Source organism: Pezoporus wallicus, unplaced genomic scaffold, assembly GCF_028554395.1.
Source record: "Pezoporus wallicus isolate ANWC-B61680 ecotype Strahan unplaced genomic scaffold, APGP_CSIRO_Pwel_v1 contig_6468, whole genome shotgun sequence".
NCBI lineage: Eukaryota > Metazoa > Chordata > Aves > Psittaciformes > Psittacidae > Pezoporus > Pezoporus wallicus.
The window spans coordinates 170,940-196,357 of NW_026640026.1; the positions used below are offsets into that span (position 1 = coordinate 170,940).

At 34.4% G+C, this 25,418-nt stretch overlaps 1 protein-coding gene across 8 annotated transcripts in view; it reads left to right on the forward strand.

Annotated features, from left to right (window-relative positions):
• The window catches only part of PCDH7 (protocadherin 7), a 287,165-nt gene that overhangs the window by 85,642 nt on the left and 176,105 nt on the right, over nucleotides 1-25,418 (forward strand). The window lies entirely within an intron of this gene.

Sequence of the window (25,418 nt, forward strand, 5' to 3'; positions counted from 1 at the left end):
CAAGTGTGTTAGTAAAACAGCACAGAGAGTTCTTTTCATATTTGCTTGTCCTTAATACAGCATCTATGCATGCAGGAAGTCAGTATCATACTCAAGTGCCAGTTAAATCTCACTGAAGGACTTTGTCTTTTTACAGAGTGGGGAAGCTCTTTCCCTGTACACAAGTTCTAGTATTGCAAAAGTGGCAGAAAATTGTCAGAGCCATTTTTACAGTCTGACAGTATTTTCCAGAGGAGACAAGATCTCCTCCATAGTCTTGCTATGTAATCTACAGGCAGAGAAGGACAAAAAGAAACAGATGGCAATCTCTACTTTCTTCCTGCTCCCACAAGCTGGAGTATCACACACATGCTGTCTTAATGTTATACATTTTGGTAGATGGCAGCAACAGTGTTTAGCCTATATATATGACAAAGTTATAATGGAAATATATCCAGTTAGGAGAATATTTGATTTGGTAATGATAGAGAGTGAAGTATCTTTCTAATGTACTTTGGCCTTTATATTTTCTCTTTAGCTGACACAAACTAGAAAAAAAACAAAAAAAACCAACAAACCAAACTATTTAATGCATTTTTTTTTTTTCTGAGCATTGCTGGTTCAGAACCTTACTCAACAAAACATGAGTAGATCAGTCCCTGTAGACATCTGAGGATTAATGAAATGACAGTATCAATTAAGAAGAATTTAATAAAGCTTTATTGCAATGAAAAATCTTCAATAGGAAACTTCAAAGGAAGAAAGGATACATACACAGTGTCTGATAATTACCGTGGTATTACAATTGTGTGTGGAGTAGAAACCACTAGCTGTTGTAATATTTCTTAACAGATTTAAAAAGTGAGTGAGAGTATGGCATAGCATAGAGTTTTTAATGGGAAGTAATGTGAAATATGGTGAGCATACTAAAATAAGAGCATAGTATTCCACATAGTGCACTTCCTTGCTTATCCATACAAATGAAAGAACATACAAAAGAGAGCATTCTCAGCATCAGAGTTTTTTGACACCAGTCTCTGTTCACATGAGTAGCCCCATTGACTTAATGGGTCTATTCATGTCAAAAAAGATTTCTCATGTGACCATGGTTTTGCAGGGTTGCTTGCACATTCTAAACCAGACCTTCATAGCAGTGCAAATAGCTAAGTAAGGGAATTATATGTTTCTTACCATGCAAGCCTGCAGTTTCAGTGATTTCTTAATCTGAGGCAGGTTGAAACGAATAACTTCAGGCTTACTTAGGCCAGAAATGTATAAATGGTAAAGAATGCCCATGGACATGAGTGACCAAGCTCTTTGAAAATGTGCTTGCCCTCCTCTTTTGTATAAATGACATTCAGGTATAATTATTGTTTCCTAATACAATGAATCTTCATGATGAACAGAGAACAATTTGTAACTGACTTTTTCCCATAGTGGTTCTGTGTTTCTGACAGGTTGAAGAGGGTAAAGAAGTGCACAAAGTTACAATATCAAGTGATATCCCATGGAAATACATGGAAATAAATAGTGTAAATAGAGAAGGAAGAACGGGGATTAGAAATTGCATATTCCAGAGGATTACTTATGAGGTTTCTGAGCTTATTCTTATGTTCAGCTTGTCTTAAGAAGTAAATGGAGAGAACAGTGTAATAGCAAATTATAGAAAATTTTACTTTGAATCACTTCATCTAATGATAAAACTGTCAATATTTTGGTAAGTTTTAAACATATAGAACTAAAATTTCAGAAACACACTGTAACTCTTGATTTCCAAGACTGATGTTATGGATCTAACTCATCAAATAAATTAATGCTGTTGCTCTGAAAGTCAGCATCAATGGAGGCTAATAAGAAAAATCCATAGGCTTGGTAAGCTTTTTGCTAGACATGTGTTTCACTAACAATCCTGCCTAATTAAACCCTTTGGTAGTAAAACAGAGGTCCCATTTGCAGCACTTCAATTTCAAAGAGTGTGAAGTTAGATATTTACTCTTGCGTCTGGCATTTGTTAACTTGCTTTTTTTCTTAAGCAGCGACTCAGCTCAGAATCCAGCTCATTATATTGAAGAGGCACAGGTGAGGGAGCGAGACCACAAGCAATGTTTTTTTCATTCCCCCTTGAAACCAACAAATGCACAAGTGAAATATTCTGTCTGATATATTAGGAGATAGTTTATATTTTTGTGGAAAATGTAGCACTTTGCTTTGAAAAACAATGTTAGGACAATGTCCATAAAGATTTTCTTCTCCAGTAGGTTCTTTACATGAAGTTGTATGTCTTAATACCTATGCATGCCTTACTGGATATATTCTGTCTTTTCCTGTTATCTGGAATTTAGCAGCAGAAGTTGGGTGAGCAGGATTTTAAAATGTAAATGCTATGTGAGATGGAGACAGATTTTTGTCTGTGCATAATATGGCTAGCTAGTGTACTTCTTGCTGTTAACACAAGCATCCTATGATTTCAGTCTCAGTGTTTCTGGAGATTTCATGGTCTTTGTGTTTCTGGACAGACTCCCAGTTTTAGAAGGAGAGAAGCTGACCAACACTTTTCCAGTGGTAACAGAAGCCTATAATCAGAAGCTGGAAAATTAATTGTCTGTAGAAGCATCTGGTTGCTTTTGCTGCCTTGTAGTCATATTCATTTGCAGTGCTTTATGCTTTCCTTGAGGACTCCATCATAAACTGAAGTTAAAAAAAAAGAAAGCAAAAGCAAACCTGCTGCCATCAGCATAAGACAACAGATGCCTCGGTGAGAAATGAGCTTCAAACTGAAAATTCATACAATGAATGGTAGGGCTACAACATGTGGCATATAGAGTGAATTAAAAAAGGGGAAATTCCTCTTTCTCCTGAGCAAGCTTTTTGACATATTTTTATTCATGCATTTGATAACACTGTTATCCTAACATTGTTCTGCTGGTAAAGCTTTTCCAACCATAATACACAAGAGCTTTGTTTTTCCATTCTCTGTGATGACTCTGTCCTGTGGTATTTTTCATAGCTTGACATGAGGCAGTAATGGTTCTATTAGCTACACTGTATTTGCTGAGTTTACTGTTTTCAGGAAGCGTGTCATCACCAGTGCCTTTCTGCAGTTTCCTTATTAGCATGTGCCGACTCTGCAGGAGCTATCACCTAGAATTAAATATTTGCTGCTAGACCTGTCCTTACTCTGTGCAAAATGATTACAATCAATTATGCCACCCTTTTGCTGACAGCCAGATACCACTGAGATTACAATAAAATTGCTCCATGTTTAAGTATGTGTCGTGGTTTAAAACCAGCCAGAGGGCTCGTTCACTCACTCCCCCCCTTCTTGCCCTCCCCCTACTACCAGAGGGACAGACAGGAGAATTGAAAAGAATGCAACTCCCATGGGTTGAGATAAGAACAGTTTAGTAACTAAGGTATAACACAAATCACTGCTGCTACCACCAATAATAATAATGATAAAGGAAATAACAAGGGAAGAGAATACAACATCTCACCACCAGCCGACCAATAACTCACCCCCCCAACCCAACCAAGCACTGACCGATACCTCCTCCAACCCCGCAGTCCTAGCCCTTCTGAGTAACTCTCAGTTACCTCCTGGGCATGACGTGCTGTGGTATGGAATACCTCTTTGGTCAGTTTGGGTCAAGTGTCCTGTCTCTGCTTCCTCCCGGCCTCCCCTCCTCCCTGGCAGAGCATGAGGCTCACAAAGTCCTTGGCCAAACCAAAACATCATTGTTATCAGCTCTGTTCCCAGGCTGAAAGTCAAAACACAGCACTGCACCAGCTACCAAGAAGGAGAAAAACGACTGCTACTGCTGAACCCAGGACAATATGATACTAGCTTGCTGCACTGAGCACTGATAAAAGGAAATGTTGGAAAAAATCCTTTCAGTTAGTAACTGGTGATGAACTTCAGAGAAGGAAAATGTGGATACTTATTAAAATGAGTCCATATCAGCTATTCTGCAATAGTTGTGATAACCATAGTAATGGAAAATATAAAACTTTTTGCTTCATTAAGATTGCTAATAATGTGTAGAGTAGCACAGACCTTTAGAACATAAAAAAGAGTTGTAACAGAAAACAAAATTTTTTAAATTATTCTTATTTAATTTTTCTTTTAACACAAGTTAAAGGAAAACTTTCCTTGAAACTCAAGTTAAGTGTTCTTCAGCATTTCCTAGTGCAAGATATTTACATGTCAAAACCCTCTTATGTGGAGACTACTGTTAAGTTTTTTCATTGGAGAAAATGAGCATTGTTGTCGTTAATTTGAATGTCAACATGCTGTTTCTTTTTGGGACATATTTGTCTTCCTTTCAAACCCTATTCCAATAGATCCTCAAAGTATCATTGTACAGTTACCTTTATTTTTACCAAGATACCACTTTCAGCATTGTAGATTATTTTGATGTGAGCTACTCCAAGTGAGTGTAATGCTCTTGCTGCAGCTTCTTTGGAGCTGGTAAGAATTAATGTTGCATACATAAGAGAAAGCAGCTAAGATCTCTCCAAGTACGTGCTTTCTCTTTGTGTTTTTTTGCCTAAGAATTTTGTTCCATACGTGGAATACTACTTGAACTTAAAGCCTCCTGCATCACTACACTGCCTTATAGGCAGGACTGTGTTAGAAGGCACAGTGAAGTCCTTTTTGTAAGTGAAAGCCTAAGGATCCATTTTGTAATTTTGACACTTTTTTTGCATTTATGAACATGTTGCTTTACTTCATCTCACACTAGCCTAAACCATTGCAACTGTGATCAGACTCAGTCCTGCTGTTTCTGAAGAATGGTACTTAATAGATATAAGAAGGAAAACTCCCTGCTATGAAGAAGTTGCCATATAAACTTATCAGCATATTCATAACTTATATTTTGCAAAATGTTTTGCATTTTTAGCCTTGAGGAATGCCTTCCTTTATCACCTAGTTGTTTTTTTTCATGTTTTACACATGATCCTGCATGCAACTCAAGGAAAGATAGATCACTGTCGCATTAAGATTTGCATGTTTGCTTCATAGTAGTCATATGCTTCATTTACGTGGAGTGATCAGCTACAAAGAAACATATTGTGTAATACATCATTTCAAATTAATATCCATTTTGGAGAGCACCTGCCTTACTATCACATTGTAGCTTATGTATGAAGTTTCTGAAGCAGAGAAAGGGGCCAGTTTGAATAGGTCTTCATAGGATATGAAAATGTTTAAAGACATTTTCACCACAGAATTTTTTATATCTAAAGATAAAATAAGTGCTATTTCAGAGATTTGTTGAATTACAAAACATAATTAAATGCATGTGTTTTCTGCCAACCCCCTTAGCATGTGAATATTGTCTTTTGTATCACCGTACTTTTCTTTAAGCTGTGCTTCAGATCTCAGGGATTTACCAAGGGTTATTTCCCTAATTTTTACTGAAAGATGATTTATTTCTTGTTGAAACCACAGACTTATCAATCTCTTTATATTACACTTACAATTAAAGAAAAAACAGACTTAAACATTACCTGTTGTGTCCATTCTTCTGGATACAGAGTATTTTTCAAAGTCATACCCTGCATCATATATTCACATTTAAATCATGCTTAAATTAGGCTGAAATCGAGTTAGTCATGCCTAACCTGACTGGGTCATGAAATTGGGGTTGACAGCAGGACTACTTGAACTGCAACTGCACCATATACAGCTTAAACCGGCTCAAATGTAGGCTTCTCAGTGGTACAGTCAGTACAGACCTGTACTGGAGCAGGGTAATCTGAATCAGTCAGAGAGAGCTGATCAACAACTGCTCATTAAATCAGTATTAAGAGCTTCTCTGGAACAACTCTGGTGCTCAAAAAGCTCCATTCCGCACAGGAGCCCCTGTGAGAAAGCCTATGAGGAGCCATTCTTACCTCCTTTCTACCTGTGAAATAAATCCAGAACTCCTCTTTGACCACTGAATATGTATCATGTGGCTCTTGACCATATGGGCATATTGGTATGTGGTCTATAAGGTCCTGTGCCTACAGCATAACATGACAGCTAGAATCTATTATCACTGAATTATGTGAAATCTGTACAAAAATGCCATTAAACTCACAGACTGTATATGCAAACAGTGAGTGTAATATACTTGGAAAGCTTCTGTGTATGACCTAGGGTTTCTTACCCTTTTCATCAAATAATCCTGTAGATCTAAGGTCTGTATGAGCTACTCTCTCATATGTGAATTGATGTGAACATGAATAGCAATGGAGCTAACTCTGCCTGCAGGCAGGCACCAACAGAATCTAGGAGATGTTTTCCCATTACGCTTTCTGGCAGCTACAGGGCATGTCTTCCAAGTGTGTGGGAATATATGTGTGTGTATTTATTTATTTATTTTCATCTGCACTTGTTTTGTAGACCATTTGCTGATATTTGAACTACCAGTTATCTATAGACCAGAGACGGAAAAAGAATGCTTTATGGAGTCTGATGCAAGTACAAAGAATAGCCATGTATTATGTATTAGACCTCAAGTTATTTCTTTTGCTGGGTAAAGCAGTGAAGTAAGCTCACCACATTGCACCATGAAAGAGAAATACATTACTGAGATATTCTGGGAACCAACACTGGTACTAAGGGCCTAAATCAGTTGAGCTTCAAGTTCTTCTTTCACTGAAGTTGAAAGCGAGGACAAAATCTGAATCAGAAATGGTTGACAAATCTTGTCTTTTATAAAAATTCAGTTTTTAGCTCCAAGCTTATGTTACTATTCACAGGTACGTTAGTCTCACACAGTCTTTTCAGATTCCTAGAGCACAAGATTCCTGGAGAAGGATATTCTCTAATGTAATTATTAAGTGACAGTAACTCTTCTGTTTCATTTAGTCATTTACTAAATCTCTCTAGCATTGATAACAAAAATGAAACTTTGTCCACTGTAAAACACTTCCTAGAGAGTTTTATTATTGCTACTTAAGCATCCATATTTAAAGATACACATTTATTATTTATTATTATTTACATTTTCTCCTTTTTTTCTTTTTTTTTTTTTTGTCTTCAAAACACACAGAAAACTGCAAAAATTTACCATGGCTTGTATGTGACAGGTGCTCCACTGATGATGTCATTCATGTGCATACACACAGAGGCTTATAGTTTTTGTATGCCTACCCAATCAGAAAGTTGTGATGATAGGTGGATGTTTCTGTGCTTTTTGATTTACATTGTACATGTAGTGCCACATGAGGGGGGGAAAAAAAGGTCTAGGATCACAAAGGTAAAATTTAGGAATAAGGAGCAAGAAATCTAGTAAAATTTTAGATATTTAAATAATTTTTTTCAAAATAAAAAGAAACTGCTGTTTATTTAAGTAAGTGTTTCAAGTATCTATTGCATGTGAACAAAGATGAGAATTATACCAAACTATTCCTACTCAATATAAACTAATTTGCTTTCTAATCTAATTTTTTTTTAATATTCTTGTACTATCCTCAGTAGTAGTTACATCCAACTGCATAAAATTTTCAGTACAAATGCACCTATAATCAAAAGCGTACATAAAACCAGAAGTCACAGACAAAATTTTCAGGTGATGGGCTTCTACTTCCATGTTCAGAATTAGCAATAATAAAAGACCTTTTCCATTTTCCAGTTGTCCCATGGAGATTCAATTCAATAATCCATGAGTTTCTTTTTTTCCAGATTTTTATAATAACTTTTTGTATTTGTATACAAAACACATTCCGCATCTTTTAACACTTTTCAGCATCATGTTTTATTAAAGAAAATGCAAAGGAAAGGTAATTCTAGAGCTCTGAGTTATTCATAGATGAGAGGGCAGAGTATAATAAAGATATTTTTTTTCAGGCTGCTCAGAAGCAAGGTTGCTGCTTGGTGGCTACTGTGTGTCTATGACTGCCAGTATTGGCCCTAGTTCAAATAGCTCTAACAGGAGAAAGCAAAGCAACACAGATAGTGTATTAATATGTTTTTCACTGTGTTTTGAAGTCACTCTTAACATGTGAAGGAGTTGTTTTAATAGCTCTAATTTTTTTTAAAGCATATTAAAGGTGAAATATTAAAACCAAGCAACATAAAATACAGACTGTCATGCGAAAAATAATTTGTCATTTCTGCAATCAGCTTTGCATTTTCCATTTTGCTGATATGTCTCTCTCTATTATTTCAGCTATTAATCTGTACTATTATCCTTGCATGTGTTTAATTTTCTGGGAGGGATAAGGTTGTTATAGTACGTTTTTATAGTTGTTCCGCTGATCCATGAGCCTAATGAACAAACCATCATTCAAAATGATGATTTTAAAAGCCTGACCTTGAACTTGATGCCAGACAACATTTTGTTTTCTCTGTGTTATTTCATTCAGAATATACCATTATTGTTTAAATGCAGCTCTTGCTTGTGTACTGATAGTGTGAATGATGGACATTCACATGAACATACCATAGTGAAAATGTAGACTTCTTTGTAGGAAAGCATTGCTTACTTCATAGACAACAGACATAGTTGTCTTTCCAGTATATGAATTCTATGATTCTGTAAATTAGAACTCAAGCATAAATTCAGTAGTTATGATTGGAAAGGTTCACATCCATTGTGTCCCGTGAAAATTGTACCTTGTTTCTGCAGGTGACAAGAGCGCTGGGTAAATTGTTTTGTTGTGGCATTCATGAGCTGTCATTTTACCTGTCTTCTTATACCATTGATAATAATGCCAGCCTGATTAATGTGTCCATCGTTATGGCTTTGTTTTTAAACAGCTTCAAAAGGTCTCATTGTTTTACTTCAGTGTTTCTTGGAGCTGATCGTATCTGGCTTTAGGCAAACTGGAATGTTTTTGGCTACTTGACATAAACTTAAACTCCTTAAGGAGTAGAAACTTGAATTCAGTGCAATCTATAATGCAGAGACAGAAAATCAGAGAGGAAAACATTCTGTTACTTTTAAATGTTTCAAAAATTTTCAGTTGGAGTTTGTAGCGTTCTTCAAATAGAATGGACAGTTTTGTGATATAGGTGAGCAGAAAAAAAACTATAAAAGGAAAAAAACAATCCCAGATAAGATTTTACGTTCATCTTGAACATAAAGTGGTGTGGTTACTAGTGGCTGCCTGCAACGAAAGTTATGCTGTTATAGCTATATGCTACAAGGGAACAAAAATCATTGTGAAGCTGTCTGGTTTGACATTAGACTGTATCAGGAAGAGAGAGGCACATGGAGAAGGCGAGGGTAATCAAAGCAAGCTTGTTTGTTACTAAGCATATTTTTTGAACAGTGATGATCTATGTATTTAACTGAATGAATAACTGGACAACTTTTGAAAATATATGCTAACTTGTGTTTTTGTGCCTTTTTTTTTTGTTTTGAAAGAATATGCATTTCAAATTAAAAAAGGTAGAATACTTAAATGTACTGAGAAAATCAAGAAGCAGTTACGAATACAGATAATTTCAAGGAAATTTTGAAAAAATAAATATTTTTGTTTGAAAAGTGTTTCTTTTATTAAGAAATCTTAGTTTTCTTTGAGATAATTTTAAACTTTGAGATCTTCAACTGGTTCTATTTTCCTTAGAATCTGTTTCCAAATATCTTTTTTTGTTTGTGACTGTTACGTGTGATGCAATATACCAAGATATTATTGGTGTTTCAGTATTATCTGAAATTAGAAATTGTTCATCCCAGTAAATAAGTGAGTTAAGAAATTGAAAATAAAACAGAAACTTAACATTTATCTAAAAATTTTGCATTGCTTGATGCACTAACTAATGTTTCCTTAAACTTGAACCATTTTCTAGTTACGTCTAGTTTAATTCATTAGTCTGGCTTTTTTTTTTTTTTTTTTAGCAAGCTGTCAGTATATTACAGCCAGTAAGCAGCAGAAATTAAAGACATTTAGATATTGACAAAATTGACTTTCATTTATTTACTGATCAAATAAAAAAATTCAAAGAATTGAAGAACAATGACATTCATTAAAAGATGGAAAAGAAAGAAATTAAAAATCTCAGATTCTTTCATGTCATGTCTTGACAACACCTTTTGAATTCTGAAGGAAAAAAGATAGATCTTGTCCTTGAAATCTATATATCTAAGTAGCTTCATTAACATACTTCAGATGACATAATCAGTATGTAACTTTTATGTATATTTACAACAAATCACAGTATTTGTGACAGACAAGTCTTTTGTCTCTTCATGAATTTTGTATAGTGAAAAACTGACATAGTCTTCAAAACAGATCTATCACAAAAATGCATAACTTTGTCTATTGTTACCTGTTTATTTCTTTTTATTCTATTTCTCAAAAAACCCCCTACCCAACCCAGGGTGTTTAAAAGAATTACTGCAGACCTTTTTTCATTATTGCCTAAGCCGTTGGATTGGTTGGGTAACTGAAAAACTTTGGGAATGTCGCCTTCTCTATCTTATTGTCTCTTCTGCCACCAGTGAAAACAATGCCTAATCATATATTAAATGTAGAAAAGAACACACAAATTGTATGTAATCTTTAAAAATTGATTGTGGTGGAATAATTTCAGTTGAAAGTTTTTGCATGGAATCTCATATAATTATGAAGAGAAGATCTGTTATGGATACAAGGTTATTCGTGTGAAGATGCAGTAAGCGACTAATATTTTTCAAATATCGGTTACCTGCAACTCTTGTTCACTCTCTATCTGGGCCAAGCTGAATTGAGCTGAGTCATAGGACTTTGGCTACTATTCTAAACAAAGATTAGGTTAAAATATGTATGAATAGTCTTAAAAATGATTATTAAAATGACACATTTCAGATTTTGTTCTTACTATTCAATACAGAAAAAATTGAACATTCTTGAAATAGAAATTAACAGTTATTCATTTTTTTCTTTTCTTCACCATAAAGAGGATACTGTTATCAAAATATCCTTATAGATATTTTAATTTAATTAATCAGGAGTGTTTTTGGGTTTTTTTTTGTTTCTCCATTTATTTGTATTTGTAACCAGAGCCTTTACTTGTATTTATTATTTTTCCTTTGACAACCAACCAGTGCTACTACCATAATACATTTTGCTTAACATGGGCATTTTGAACAAAGAAAGTTGCTGTAAAACATCATGGGCTGTCAAACTAATTTGGGTTGATTCTTGCATTCTTACTCTGAATAGTATCTCACTCTTTAAAAAGTCATAACATTTTCATTGTAGAAGGAGCCTGAAAAATAATTGCTGCTGCTCAGATTTGAATTTTTGAAAAATCTCTGAGAAATTTGGAAAGTGAATCATTAATATTAGAATTCTCATATAATATTATAGAATTAACATTCATTTAGATTTTAATCCAAAATAAGCACTCCAGAGGGCACCTAAGAATTTGAGCATCCTTGGCGCATATTTTTAAACATAATGGAGAGACTGCAATAAATAAAACTTAAAAAAAAAAGCAGTACTCTTCTGTCCTCCCACTCTCTAACACCCCATTTAATTCCTAGTCATAAGACCTGTGCACCTCCATCACACCTTTGCACAAGATATTCCACCATTACTGCCTCAGTCTGATCACACAGATGGACTTTATAGCATATCCAGAATGTCAACAGTTTACAGCTATTTTAGACCTTGGCAAGGAAAAGCATTCCAGAGGAAAAGTCCCTTGCAAAAGAATGCTTTGCCAGCAGCTCTGCAATCTTTTCTAAAGAGGGGGATTGAGTTTGAGGGCATCTGCAGGTGTCAACAATGGCAATGTAAATTGTTCAGACAAGTGCTGAGCACAACCCAGATCATCATTTTTGCAAAAATTCTATCTACTGTATCATTGACTCAAAGCACTGGTTTGTAATATACTAAGAAAAATGGTTTCATTTATAGTGACCTTCCTGTGCCTATGCTTTGAATACTACCAGCTGCTTTTGAGTACATTTAATGGATCATTCAGTTTTGCCTCATGTTATTTATTATCTCCATGTGTGACAATGTTAAGCAATATTAAACTATTAAACTATTCTAGTCATTTGCATTTTGCTCTAGATTGCAAATGTGTCCATTGATTGGCTTCCTATTGTTTTTCCCCATCATAATATAATTTGTCAGGAAGTTCTCCTAAATCATACTCCTCAATTTAGCAATGTTTGTTAATTTGTAATTAAAACCAAAATTATACGTTAGAATGAGGCTATGATTCATCGCAAATATATATAAGCTTTGCTAGTAATTTCTTAGAACTGAATGTAGTGCTTATGCAGGGAATTTTTTTCATGTTCACGTCTTCGTAGGATTTTATGTTAGACTTCTTTTATCATTCTTAAGTAAAGCTCTGTGGAGGACATCAAAGACCAACACTGTATATTTTGTGGGTCTGTATACATTGTATGTGTGATGGTAAGGTACTCAAGATCCCTGTGTGTGTACATATATATTCTGATTTTGCTCATTTTCCATAGACATTAAAAGAACTTATAAACCAATGCAGAATAACATTACAAGGACTGAAAATTTCATCACCTTCCAAAGGTGTAAGTAATTTGACTCTTTAAAGTGATATATGTTATATTTCTGTCTTCCACATACTGAATTAAGAAATATAAATTTGGAGTTCAAATGTCCATAATTTACTGCTGCATTCCTTAAAATGTTGGTTATTTATAGTACAAAATAGCAGTCTGTTACAGTGTCCCATTGAGAAAAGATATTCGCCAATTATTTCTCATTAAATGTTAAAACAAAAAAAAGTATTTATTTCATAATTAAAAAATAAATAAAAAATGTGTATGTTTAAGACAGGTGGGACTATATTTCAAATCACACAATTCTTTACTGCTCTGTCTATATTAGTGTGATCAGTTCAAGATTCTCATATTTGGAGGCAAAATCAAAGAAGCAAGTAATTCATAGAATTGTAGAATCATACAAGAGTTTGTGATGGGAAGCACCTTAAAGATTGTCTGTCTCTGGCCTCCCTGCTGTGGGCAGGGGCATCTGCCACTAAACAAGTAGCTCAAAGCCCTGTCCAGCTTCACCTTAAACACTACCAGATACAGGACATCCACAGCTTCTCTTGGCAACCTGTTCCGATGTCTGACCACCCTCACAATAAAATATATCTTCCTAATGTCTAATCAAAATCTACCCTCTTTCAGTTTAAAGCTATTCCCCCTTGTCCTATCACTACATAGTTTGTAAAAAGTCCTTCTCCAGATTTCTTATAGGCCCCCTTTAGGCACTGGAAGGCTGCTCTAAGGTCTTCTGAGATCCTTCTCTTCTCCAGGCTCAACAAACTGAACTCCCTCATACTGTCTTCCTAGGAGAGGTGCTTCAGCCCTTTTATCATCTTTGTGGCCTCCTCTGGTCTCACTCAGCAGATCCATGCACTTCTCATGTTGGGGGTCCCAGATCTGAAGACCATACTCCATATAGGGTCTCATGAGAGCAGAGTAGAAGGGGAGAATCACCTCCCTTGACCTGCTGATCACACTTCTTTTGATGCAGCCCAAGATATGGTTGGCTTTCTGGGCTGTAAGTGCACGCTGCCAGCTCATGTTGAGCTTCTCATCAACCAGTAGCTCCAATACAAATTATCTTACTGCTGGAGAAGTGAAGGACCTGCCTATCTGATACCTTGCAGGAAAGTCTGGGCTTTTGTCAAGCATCCTGTTTAACATGCTGGAATGAATCCAAAAGGGGGCCACCAAAATCATTAGAACATATGACATCCAAGGAGAGGCTGAAAGAATTGAATTTTCTGGCTAGGTTGGATTCTATTTTTAGTGACATAATGGGTGGTTGAGCTGTGTTTTTCTCAGAGCTGGACACTATCAAGAAAAGGGACAAGGTTCACAAGAGGGATTCTAATTAGATATAAGGTAGAAAAATTTCACCATAAAGGTGGTCAAACAGTACTGCAGGCTGCCCAGAGAGGTTACAGAACCTCCATTCTTGGAAACTTGACTGAGCAAGGCCTTGAACTTTCTGGTTTCAAACTGTCCCAGTTTGGGGTAGGAGAATGAATCATAGGCCACACCTACCTAAATTATACTATAATTTGTTGCGCAATATATGTCTTATTCCACCCAAGGCAGTGACTGGTAGTTAGTGTTCACTACAACACAGACACAAGTTCCCTGGAAAGATGAAGTTTATGGGTAAGATTTTCATCTAATATAAATTGGCATATCTTATTTGAAGTCATCAAAGTTTGACTAATTTAGTGTAGATAAGGCTCTGCTCTCACATCCTTTAAAATATAATTTGTGGGTTATATTTAGTTAGATCACTATTTTGTGTCAAAGTATTTAATCTAAGGGGTTTGAAAATTTTCTGTTCTCACTATTGCTACAATTTTATCATGCTGTTCCACATCTGCCTTTCAACTATAAAAAGTGGGATTTACCCATGAACAGAAATGCTAACTTATGCTTAGGTACTCAATTAGGTAGTCAGATCCCTGTAATATTCTGTTTTGATATTTCCAGGCCAAATTATCTCCGGAATTATAAGCTATTGTCTTTACTGGAAAGGAGTTGGTCCTGGAGTTTCAGATGATTAAATTAATTATCACCCTTGCTTTTTTTTTTTTTTTTTCCTCCTCCTTGGTCTCAGTAAAAACTGTTGTTTATTGCTCTTATTCTAGTAAACCCTCAGATTAATGGTGAACTGCTTTCTGACTTCTGTGTTGTTTAACAGAGGAATCCTTTGTCTTTAGCTTCTCTGATCCTCAGTTAGGGGAAATCTGTCAATCTAGGAATAAAGAACTATAAGGTAAAAATGTTTCTGAAATAAGGTATATTTGCTTGGTTGTGGGTTTGTGGTTTTTTTGTTTGTTTGGTTGGTTGGTTGGTTTGTTTGTATTTTTTCAATTGTCAATGACAGGTGATGAGATAAGTGTGTGCTCTACATTGCCCAGGCAAAGGAATACTTAAAGAGTTAAAAAGTTATTGTACTGTGTTAAAGCTCAGAATTTATCACCAACTCTGGAAATAATTTAGGCACCAAAACAATCAAGTTATTTTAATTCACCCATTCAGATTTTTATTACATGGTATCAGAGAGGCATGCCCATTTTGGGAGGCTACTTTTTTGCAGGCCATTATCACACTCTTATCAGACATTTATGCACATAACTGGGTACATTGTACTAATTAGTTTACACAGTTTTACAAATGTATGTCTTGCCACTGAGCATGCAAAACTGCTCATGAAATTCATCTTACAGTATGAAAAGCTGATTATTAAATTGTCAAGTATTAAGATTCAAACAACATAAAAGCAGAAGTACAATTTTCATCATTTTTATAGTAATAGTTTCAGTCTGTCTACATAAAAAAGTAATATCATAAGAAATTCAGCATAAGAAATATCTCACTTTTCAAAACCTAATTAAAAATTAATAATAAACTGTACAGAAACTGATGAGAGCAGAAAAAAATGCTGGTACCATTTCATTCCAGTCCCTGATTTGGAATGACAAGAATCTCTGGAGTGATGGTATCCTTTAGCTTCCTTCCAGACACAGAATAATATCCTTGAGGATGTCTATAGAGGGTGCAAAGTATAAAAGGAAAGCATAGTTTTCAAACAGAGTTTTTCTGCTTACTTAAGAGCAAGGGAATTTTTTATGACAATTCCTAGTTGTAAAAGGCTATTCATTTCACATACATAAGAAATGGGTCTGGAAAAGATTTACTGTGTCATCAAATCCAGTTCCGTTTTTTGAAGCCCAACATGCAATCCTATTTACCAGAGTTACCAAATACAATCTTAAAACTATTGTTTCCCCTGACTGTTCTTAGTGGAAATTACCTAATTTATTTGAAGATTTATAAACCTTTCCGATTTCTGAGTTTTCTTCACAGTTAAGTTGGTCATTCACATTTGGGTCATTCAGGCAAATATTATACTTTTAAAAAATCTTTTCTCTTTTCCTATTTTCCTTGACATTCCCAGTAACAGTTTATGTATTAACAGTTTTAATACAAAGCATGTTGTATGACTCTGAGGCTCACATTTACAATAAAAAGGGGTTTTTTGAATGATCCAGCAGTATAATTTCAGGCTTGATTTAAAATGAGTGTGAGCTTTGCATGCTCTGGAAATGAAACATGATTATTTGATTTCATAAATTTTAAGGAAATGTGACTCAATGAAGTCAGGAGGCACCACAGTTAATCTGAGAATTCTGGTTTATTTTACTTGATTACTTGACAGATAATCTGTCTTGTTTTTCAGTAAGAAAAATGTCAGTCTGTTTATGGCCTGCAAAAATGCTGAACGAACACCTTTTATTCAATTAGCGTTAACTAGGACTATAGCATTCAGGCACACACTTAAGTGAAAACAATAAAAAATCAATATGCTATAACCTATGAAGGTCTGAAGCTACTCTTTGTCAGTTTATAAGTCATTATCCATTGTAGAGATAGGTGATTACTACTTTGCTCTGTTGTTTGTAGCAGTAACACCTGACAATAATTACACCATTGACACCAATTTCTCCTGAAATGATTTAGGATGTAGTAGTTCAGATGAAACAGACTTGGATAGGGCACAACTGATTCAACTGTATCTCAAGGATGATGAATTCCATTAAAAATGCATGTCTAGATTTTCTATTCTGAGATTTTAATTTCTTTTTCTTTCAGGCTAGAGATACCTTTGAAGTAGTTAAAAGGATAAAAATTGACCACGAGAATCAGCTTCTCACAAATATTTATAATTTTGTGTGTGTTGATATTATTTAATATGAGAGAAGAAAGCAATGCACGCTTAAGTGAAAAGTCTGTTTAAACACTGTTCCAAAAAGCTTTAAGAATTATGTAATAAATTATTACCACTGAGGCTAGAGCTGACCTTAGTTTTTTTTGTATCATGTAACTTCTATTTTACACGTAAGAAAGAGGTCTTGTGTTCTGCTTCCTTATACACAGAATTTCTCCCACTGCTTATTTTACTCCAATTGTTTTCTTGGATGCAAACTATAGTAAAGTATGCTTCTGCTCAACTATGTATGGGTAAAAGTCCATAAAACACATTTTCTTGTATTCATACAGTTTCTCGTATTCTTCTCTGGGCAAAAATTTGCATCCCTTTTATCATGGGAGTGTACTAGATGTGTGAGGTTGTTGATAGCTGGCTTCTGTTTCCTTTATGAAGCCAAACTGTAGCCTGATTGAGTTGATAAATCCCTTCCACATGCTTTCAAGATCTTCGATAAACAGCCACTATTTACTCAACACAGTTTGCTAATATGATCTTAAAGATGAAAGCAAAAGCAGTTTTCATTAAGATAATGTCTAATTAATGACACCAAGTCTTTCTGGACCCCTCTTCTCTGTGATTCTTTTGGGGCAACTATTACTGTATCTGTAAACTGTAAATGATATTATAATAGTGATATTACGATTCATAGTAGTCTTATTTGTTTTCTTCTTTCTTACTGTTCAGAATTTTATTCCCTTTTTTTTCTCTGTTTGGATTTTCTTTTGTTCATCTTCATTTGACTTTCCTAAAAAACAGTGATTATTTGAAAAGATAATTTAGAAAGGCTTAAAAAAGAATACAGATTACATCTTTTCCTCCAAATAACATTTTTGGTCAAAGTTTAGGATTCCAAGAAAAAAAAAAAAGTTCATCAAACATTTGACTTGAAATAGAATAACTTTTCCTTATTACTTCAAGTTTGGTGATTCTGAAGACAGTCATCTATCATTTATAGTGTGAGTAATCTCTCCAAATATGTTAATTTCTTTCATGACTGTATGGAGTGGTACTTGCAAACCACAGCATCAAGTTCCAATCTTGCAGTTTTAAAAATGTTAAGAATGAAGTTTCCAAGGTAAGTAGTCAAATTAAGAAAATTTAAGGCAATTAAGCCAAATTAATACTCTCCCCCCTATATCAGTATAAGGAAAATTAGCTTTTATGTAACTGCTTTGCCTCCACAAATAGAAAATTAACCTTCTTTTATGCAGAACTAAAGAAAAAAACAAACTGTGAACAAATCAATTACCTTTCATAACTGCAGATTTTGAAGTATGTTATGACACAAGTCTATACTGCTGCTGACTGCCTGTGTCTCTGTGGCAGTGCTGACTCTTCTGAAAGTTTGAATCCTGTTCTGAATAATCATGGAATCATAGAATGGTTTGGGTTCGAAAGGGCCTTAAGACAATCTAGTTCCAACCCCCCTGCCATGGGCAGGTGTGTCTCACCCCAAAAGCTCTGTCCATCCTGGCCTTGAGCACTGCCAGGGGTGGAGCATTTACCACTTCTTTGGGCAAACCTGTGCCAGTGCCTCACCAGCCTCACAGCCTTTCCATAGGCAGACATAGCATAATAAAATAGCCTTTAAAACCTCTATGTTTCTCATTTAGTTTATGACACTAAACACAGATATCACTTTAGGGAACATGTCCTCCTTGTTTCAAAAAGATTTCTTCTTCAATAGTCTTTAGACACAATACTGGACCTTTCCTACTCAGATATCACACAGGTTTAGGAAATGGTTAATGCTGGCTAATATGGGGAAACAAAATTCATTTCTTTGACACAAGAAAAGAAACCCACCAAAACAACAACAAAAAAAACAACAAACTAAAAAACTACCAAGCTATCTGATCTCTTGTTAATACTCTAGGCATTCACTCAAGGAAATCATGTGCAATCCATGCAAGGCTTATTTTTTCAGTTGCTGAAGTCAGTTTCATATGCTGTATTGCCACTGAAAATGGAAACAGTACAATTAGTACAACAGTTGTGTAAATCTAGAATTAAATACTATACTAATTGAGAAGTATTGATAAGTTTTATCAACTCATTACTGTGTTCATTAATTGCTATATCATCCAGGGGAGTAATTCAGTTTTTACGAGAAGTATTTATGGATCATCTGAAAAGACTGGGAAATTTCACAGCTGGACTTCTGTATTGTTAGTGCAACTGCTTGTACAATTGCTCATATTAATGGCACCTAAAATTCCATATTTGTGTCTTATAAAGTCCACTTAATCAGAACTTATATTTCCAGTCTTTTCATTAATATGATCAATAATTTGCTTGAAGCTTGAGAGAAAATTGATTAAAAATCAATGCTATCTTTCTTATATTCAGAGCAAGCCTATATTTAATGAGCTAAATTTTTAATATTTTTTGCTAGGAGTTCAATTTTCAAATACTATTATTTGTCAAGGATGCTTTTATCAGTATTGCTTATTAGTATTTCTATTCATTTTCATAGGCTACCTACTGATATATTCGATCCTGTGTCACTGATTATCTTAGCTTATCGTTTGCTATTTAGTTATGTTTGTTGGAAGTTTTTAAGTGTTTGACTCAGCATGATTCTTTCCTTAATTCAGCTGCATAGTAATAAGTAGTATTTAAAAAATTACCTCCCATCAAATTCAGTGGAGATTTTACAGATTTTTCATAAAGATTTATTCTCCTTTTTTTTTTTTTCCCATGAAATATTCAGAAGTGATCCTAACGAAGTTCTGCTGGTGATTAACCCTCTCTTGCTACATGGTCATGCACACAGTTTTATCCTTTGTCATTTTACAGTAGAAAGAATGAGAAATATACAGAAAATTGCTAAAAATAAAGAGAAGACTTTCTGAATGCAAACAGTCTTTTTCTATTTCAGCTCTTCTTAGAAGAGCTGAAATAGGAACTTTCATTTTCTTTTCAGAGCTATGTTAAAACATGATAGAGACATTCAAGACACTAGAGATAAGGTCTGTCAGCAGCTCTATTTATAAACCACCTCTGTCTCTCCAAACTGCTGTACAAGCTTTTTTGAATTGCTTTTTAGGCACTTTTTTAGCAACAAACTTATTGCTGGTTACTTACAATATATAAAAATAAAATTAAATCTTAATACGGTAGGTGATAAGTGAACAAGTCCATTGAACTTCTCAGAACAGTGTCTGCCCTTACAGGGTATTAATAGCAGGTTCTCCTTAAGCAGCTGTAAATCAAGAATATACTAAGGCCATCAACAAAATGTTTATCTGAGGTCAAAACAGATTTAGATATTTCACCTGGTATTTCAGAGATACACATAGATGTGCTTACCACGTACTTCTTAATTCTTTCTAGTGAAATTTATGTTAAATTTCATATAAGGATCTCTTTACCCTCAGTTTAGTGAAGTCCCTAGGAAACAGAGATGTTTATAGCTCATACCATATTATATTATGGTCTCACATGACTAATGTTCCAAATTTGTCTAGGAAGACGGACAGGTTTATGCATTTTTTTTTCTCCTTAGCTCAGAAGCACAACAAAACATGTTCTTAGATAAGCCTGTGTCTTCAGGCTTCTATGGAGTTTGGTATCCAACCATAAAGCATCCAGGATGGTACTCAAAATTAAGGCATTTAATGCTCTGTATTGATTTTAGACACTGTCAGAAAGTAGCTAATGCTGGCAAGTAAGCAGCCTGGATCAGTGTATGAGATGCGGTTATTTGAAATCTGTCCAAAGTTCAAGGTTTGTTGCTAAAATGTGACTGGTCTTATTCTGGTATCCCCATGAAATACAAAGGTAAAACTAATTTGATGTATACAACCTGTCTGATGATTTTAACTAGCTTTGATGTGAATTGTAAATATGCTAGTTGTTTGTGCTTGATATTAACAGGAGGCGGAGCTGTATATAAGTGATGTAAGTCATATGGCAAAAAGGATACAAAGGAGTATCATTGAAAAGTGTATTGCATCCCTTAGAATTTTGTTTTTCAAGGCACTGAAAATGGGTCAATTCATACAAAAGGGCTTTAATGCAGTAAGCCAGAACCAAGCACAAACTAACAAATTTCTCATTAAAAAAAAAAAACAAACCACCTTCAAATCAGATACTAATATAACATTTATCCTATCTTTGTAATTAAAACTGCTTTATTATTTCCAAAAACAATGATTAATATTTTTTTTTTTTTGCCCCACAGAGAATAAGTAGTTTTCATTTTTAGCTTGGATTTTCTAGAATTTGTGTGTTTTTTAAGATGATACTTCCCATAAATCATATTTGATCCTAAATATTACATCATTGGATTTTTCAGCAAAGCTGCATGCAAGGTTTTTCAGCAGTACTTGAGAAGGTAAATGTTTAGATGGAACTAACTTATATAAAACATTTGAGAAAGTAGTTACTCCAGATGTGAGGAGAGATTCCAAAAGAGTAGTCAGCCTCAGAACTGTGTTAGAGGAGAATACGTTCTGTCACTGTTCTGTCTAATCAGCTCCAATTCTGACAGATCTCTGAGTGTACTTGAAATGCAGCACTTTCTGGGAGTACGGCAGATACAGAACTTATGGAAATAGTACCCTACCAAAAGAACAGGAGGTGAAAAGTCAGATAGATGCCATTGGAGAGAATGTAAAAAAGCTCAGAGAAGCAAAGATTTTGCTTGTAGTCAAGACTATTTAGCAAGATTTTTTTAGTTATTTTTCATAAGAACAAATAAGCCTGTAAAATATCATTATTATTACCTTGACCTAAAAAATGTATAAAGCAGATAGGGTGAATAAACCACATTTTTGTTAAGCTCATCCATGTTCCTTATGTTTTCATTACTGTAATTATTTTCTTTTAAAATAAGTATATGATAAAGGACTTTCTAGACATAGGATTTTTTTTCTTCAAGGTTAAAACTTGGATTTCTTTTAAATTTAGTGGAAAAAAATTATTTCTGTCACTTGGAGCCAGTTTTTCTAAGAGGCAAAATACAATTGTTATATTTCAAGTCTTCAGTTTCTGTGAACTATTACTATTTTACAGAGAAACAAATACTGATGTATAATTTTAGTAAGCAAACAGTGATTAGTGCTGGTACACAGCTTCTGTTGTGGTCACCAAAAATAGAACTACACATTATATCCAGTAAAGACTCCAAATATCTTTATAACTTGCAATGTTCAAGGTGTTTGGAGATCCATAGAGTTTGTCTGCAGACAGGCCCAGATACTTCAATACAATGCTTTGAAATAAATGTAAATTTTTAGTGTACCAGTACAACTTACAAAAAGTGACAGATATTAAATCAAAATGAGATCCCTGGGGAAAGTCCAGAGAGCAGAGAAATCTTTGTGGCAAAATAAATTAGATGTTTTCTATCTTACATAATAATAATAATATTTTTACATGTATTCTTGATGTGAAAATTCTGATTTGTTTAAGCTGGAAATATTCCTTGGTCTGCTTCAAAAAACTGCTGTTATTTTTTTAACATACATTGGAGAATAATTAAATATACTGCTTTTCAGCTTAGAAAATGAAAGTTAAATGCTTGATTTCAAAATGGCTTTTCATTCTGGAAATGCGTTTGTTATAGCAGTACCGCAATGCTGCACTTTGAATATTTAAGCAAATGTTTTGATTGACCTGTCTCTACTTTCCCTCCCACCCCTAGTTTTTTATTTTATAAGAAAAATCTGAATTATCATTTTTTTCATTCCAATTTAGAATAATATTATCATAGAATCGTAGAATAGTTAGGGCTTGAAAGGACCTTAAGATCATCTAGTTCCAAACCCCTGCCACGGGCAGGGACACCTCACACTAAACCATGTAACCCAAAGCTCTGTCCAAAATGGACTTGAACACCAGCAGCGATGGAGTATTCACAACTTCCTTGGGTAACCCATTTCAGTGCCTCACCACCCTAACGGTCAAGAACTTCTTCCTTATATCCAATCTAAACTTCCCCCGTTTAAGTTTTAACCTGTTACCACTTGTCCTGTTACTACAGTCCCTAATGAAGTGTCCCTCCCCAGCATCCTTACAGACCCCCTTCAGATACTGGAAGGCTGCTATGAGGTCTCTATGCAGCCTTCTTTTCTACAGGTTGAACATCCCCAACTTTCTCAGCCTGTCTTCATACAGGAGGTGCTCCAGTCCCCTGATCATATTCATGGCCCTCCTCTGGACTTGTACCAACAGTTCCATGCCCTTTTTGTTTTGAGGACACCAGAACTGAACGCAATACTCCAAGTGAGGTCTCATGAGAGCAGAGTAGAATGGGAAATTACAAGGAACACTGAAAACAAAGGACTAATTACTAACATCATGCTAGATATTTCAGGAGAAGTGTGTCAATTTTAACACCTTAAATTATTTATTAAAAATATATATAATAAACAATATTTTCACTGTATTGCCTCAAGAAAATTTTAATCAAGGTAAAATAATTATAAATGAAAATAATCCATGAATTTTTAACTTAATTAACATTTCATGCTAAAAGTGTTACAAATTTAAGTAACAATACTGTACAGATTTTCACATTACATGTTTTCATCTAGGTTTGCTTTAAGCAGTGTGCTGACATTTTAAAGGACCCTTTGTATAAAAAAATGCAATTTACACCTCTGTGTGGTTATGATAAAACATTTAATAATGGGATGTGACCACAATTCATTCAGAATTTTTTTCCTTTCAATAAATGCTGATTAGCTAGAATGCATTTGGATTGCTCTCTGTGCATATGCAAGAGTGTTGTAGGATAATCTTTTGACTGAGTCAAGATAACATATATATGACACAAATCACATTATATTGTAATTGATAGTCCTTTACAAATGCTTTTTTTAAATGCCCTGGTCCTTCAAACTGTTTTTCCTATGTAAAACATTATTTGCACCAATTCATTTTACAGCTTTTCTTATTCCTGTTTCTTGTATGAGCACAAAGGGCAATTTGACTAGTACATTTTCACCTTAACCTGTAGAATGCTTCTGATTTTCACACCTGATTTAGCAACTTCCTCCTGAAGAATGAAAACTTTAATTCTGCAATAGGTTTAATTACCTGCATAATAATCTTTTCTGGGAAGTTGGTTCAATTGTGACTTTACAGTTACTGCACCTTTCTGAAGAAGCCAAATGGGACTACATAGTAATACACTTTTAACTGTTTTTAATCCTCGAAATAAGATGAGGTTTATCTTCACAGTTTTTGGATTACATTGGTAAACTTGGTTATGTGTTAAAGTGAGCTGCAAAGATAGATAGGCAACTTTTAGAGCCTAAGACTGCTCTTTTTCTGCTACTGAGAAAGTAATCCATTGTTGGCTTTTAGGTCAGGAGCACGAAACTTCTAAGTAGTCTTTAATTTCAAAGTAAGAAGCTATGAGATTAAATTTACACTGAATTATGATACATTAGACAACCACTGCCATCAGTAAAATATGGTAGCATTATTAGAGACATGTATCAGGTAATCATTAAATGAAAGAAATAACGTAATTTTACTTCAATGTAAACATAAAATTTAATATGAATGTTTGTGGGCTTTTTAAAATGTATTTATTATTCCCCTTTATTTCATGTTTGCAAAACTGATTATATTATTTCTTCATACTGTGATTGTTAAAAAAATCAAGTTAGTTCTCAATGTTTATCACATTGATACTACTGTAGCAGTAGTTGCATGCATGTATATACACTAAATAGCATATATGTATCTCTAATTGCTAGTATTTTATGAACCATCAAACATGGAATCATAGAATAGTCAGGGCTGGAAAGGACCTTAAGATCATCTAGTTCCAACACCCCTGCCATGGTACAGGTAGATTCCCAAGATATATAATATTAATGATTTTGAAATACCACTAATCTCCCTCATCATGACTCCTTTTTACTATTTTTTTTCTCATTGTCATTTTGGACTGCTTTTACTGTTTTATTGGGAGCTATGAGAAGTTAAGGCTGTCTTCAAGTGTAGATGGACTATATAAAATGGTATGTTACCAGCAAGACTGTAACTAACAATGGAGCTGGTACAAATGAACAAAATGAGAAAAATTGAACAACTTGATAACAGAATTGTTGTCAACAAACATTAATTTTAGTATGAAATACTACCTTGTAGAAGATTTGTCTTTAGAAGGAGTATTTCTATACTTCCAGCAATTATCTATGTCTACAAATCAGGCAAATTAATGAAAAATGTACCTGATGGGGCTTTCATAATTTTTATTTCCATTGAGGGAAGTAGAAAAACTGCTCTAAGTGACTGGATAAAGTCAGCATTGTAACCACAAAGTTTAATTATTAAAAAAAAAAAAAGAAGCTTTTTAAAAAAGGAAATATCTATTACGTCTGATATCAGGTTTGGATACTGTATTAAGGTTATTTACATTCCACTGTTATAATGGAATCTAGGTTTGTATGTGTGTGTAATTTAGAGATGTATCCATCTGGAATGAATGCTTTTTTCAACATTAATCTTGCTTTTTTTTTTTTTTTCTCCAGTACTTACTTTAATCATTGAGATCTTTTCAGAATAAAATCAGTCCTTTGCTATTCAAACTTTAAAATGTGAATATGAACATACAAGGAATATTGATTAAGTACTTTTAAAAATTCAGACCTGTCCCTGAGCACCTAGAACTGCAGGGAAAGGACAAACTGCATGAAATAGTGAAATAGGCTGGTGCTTAGCATAATTATATCTCAGGTGTGTTGGTTAAT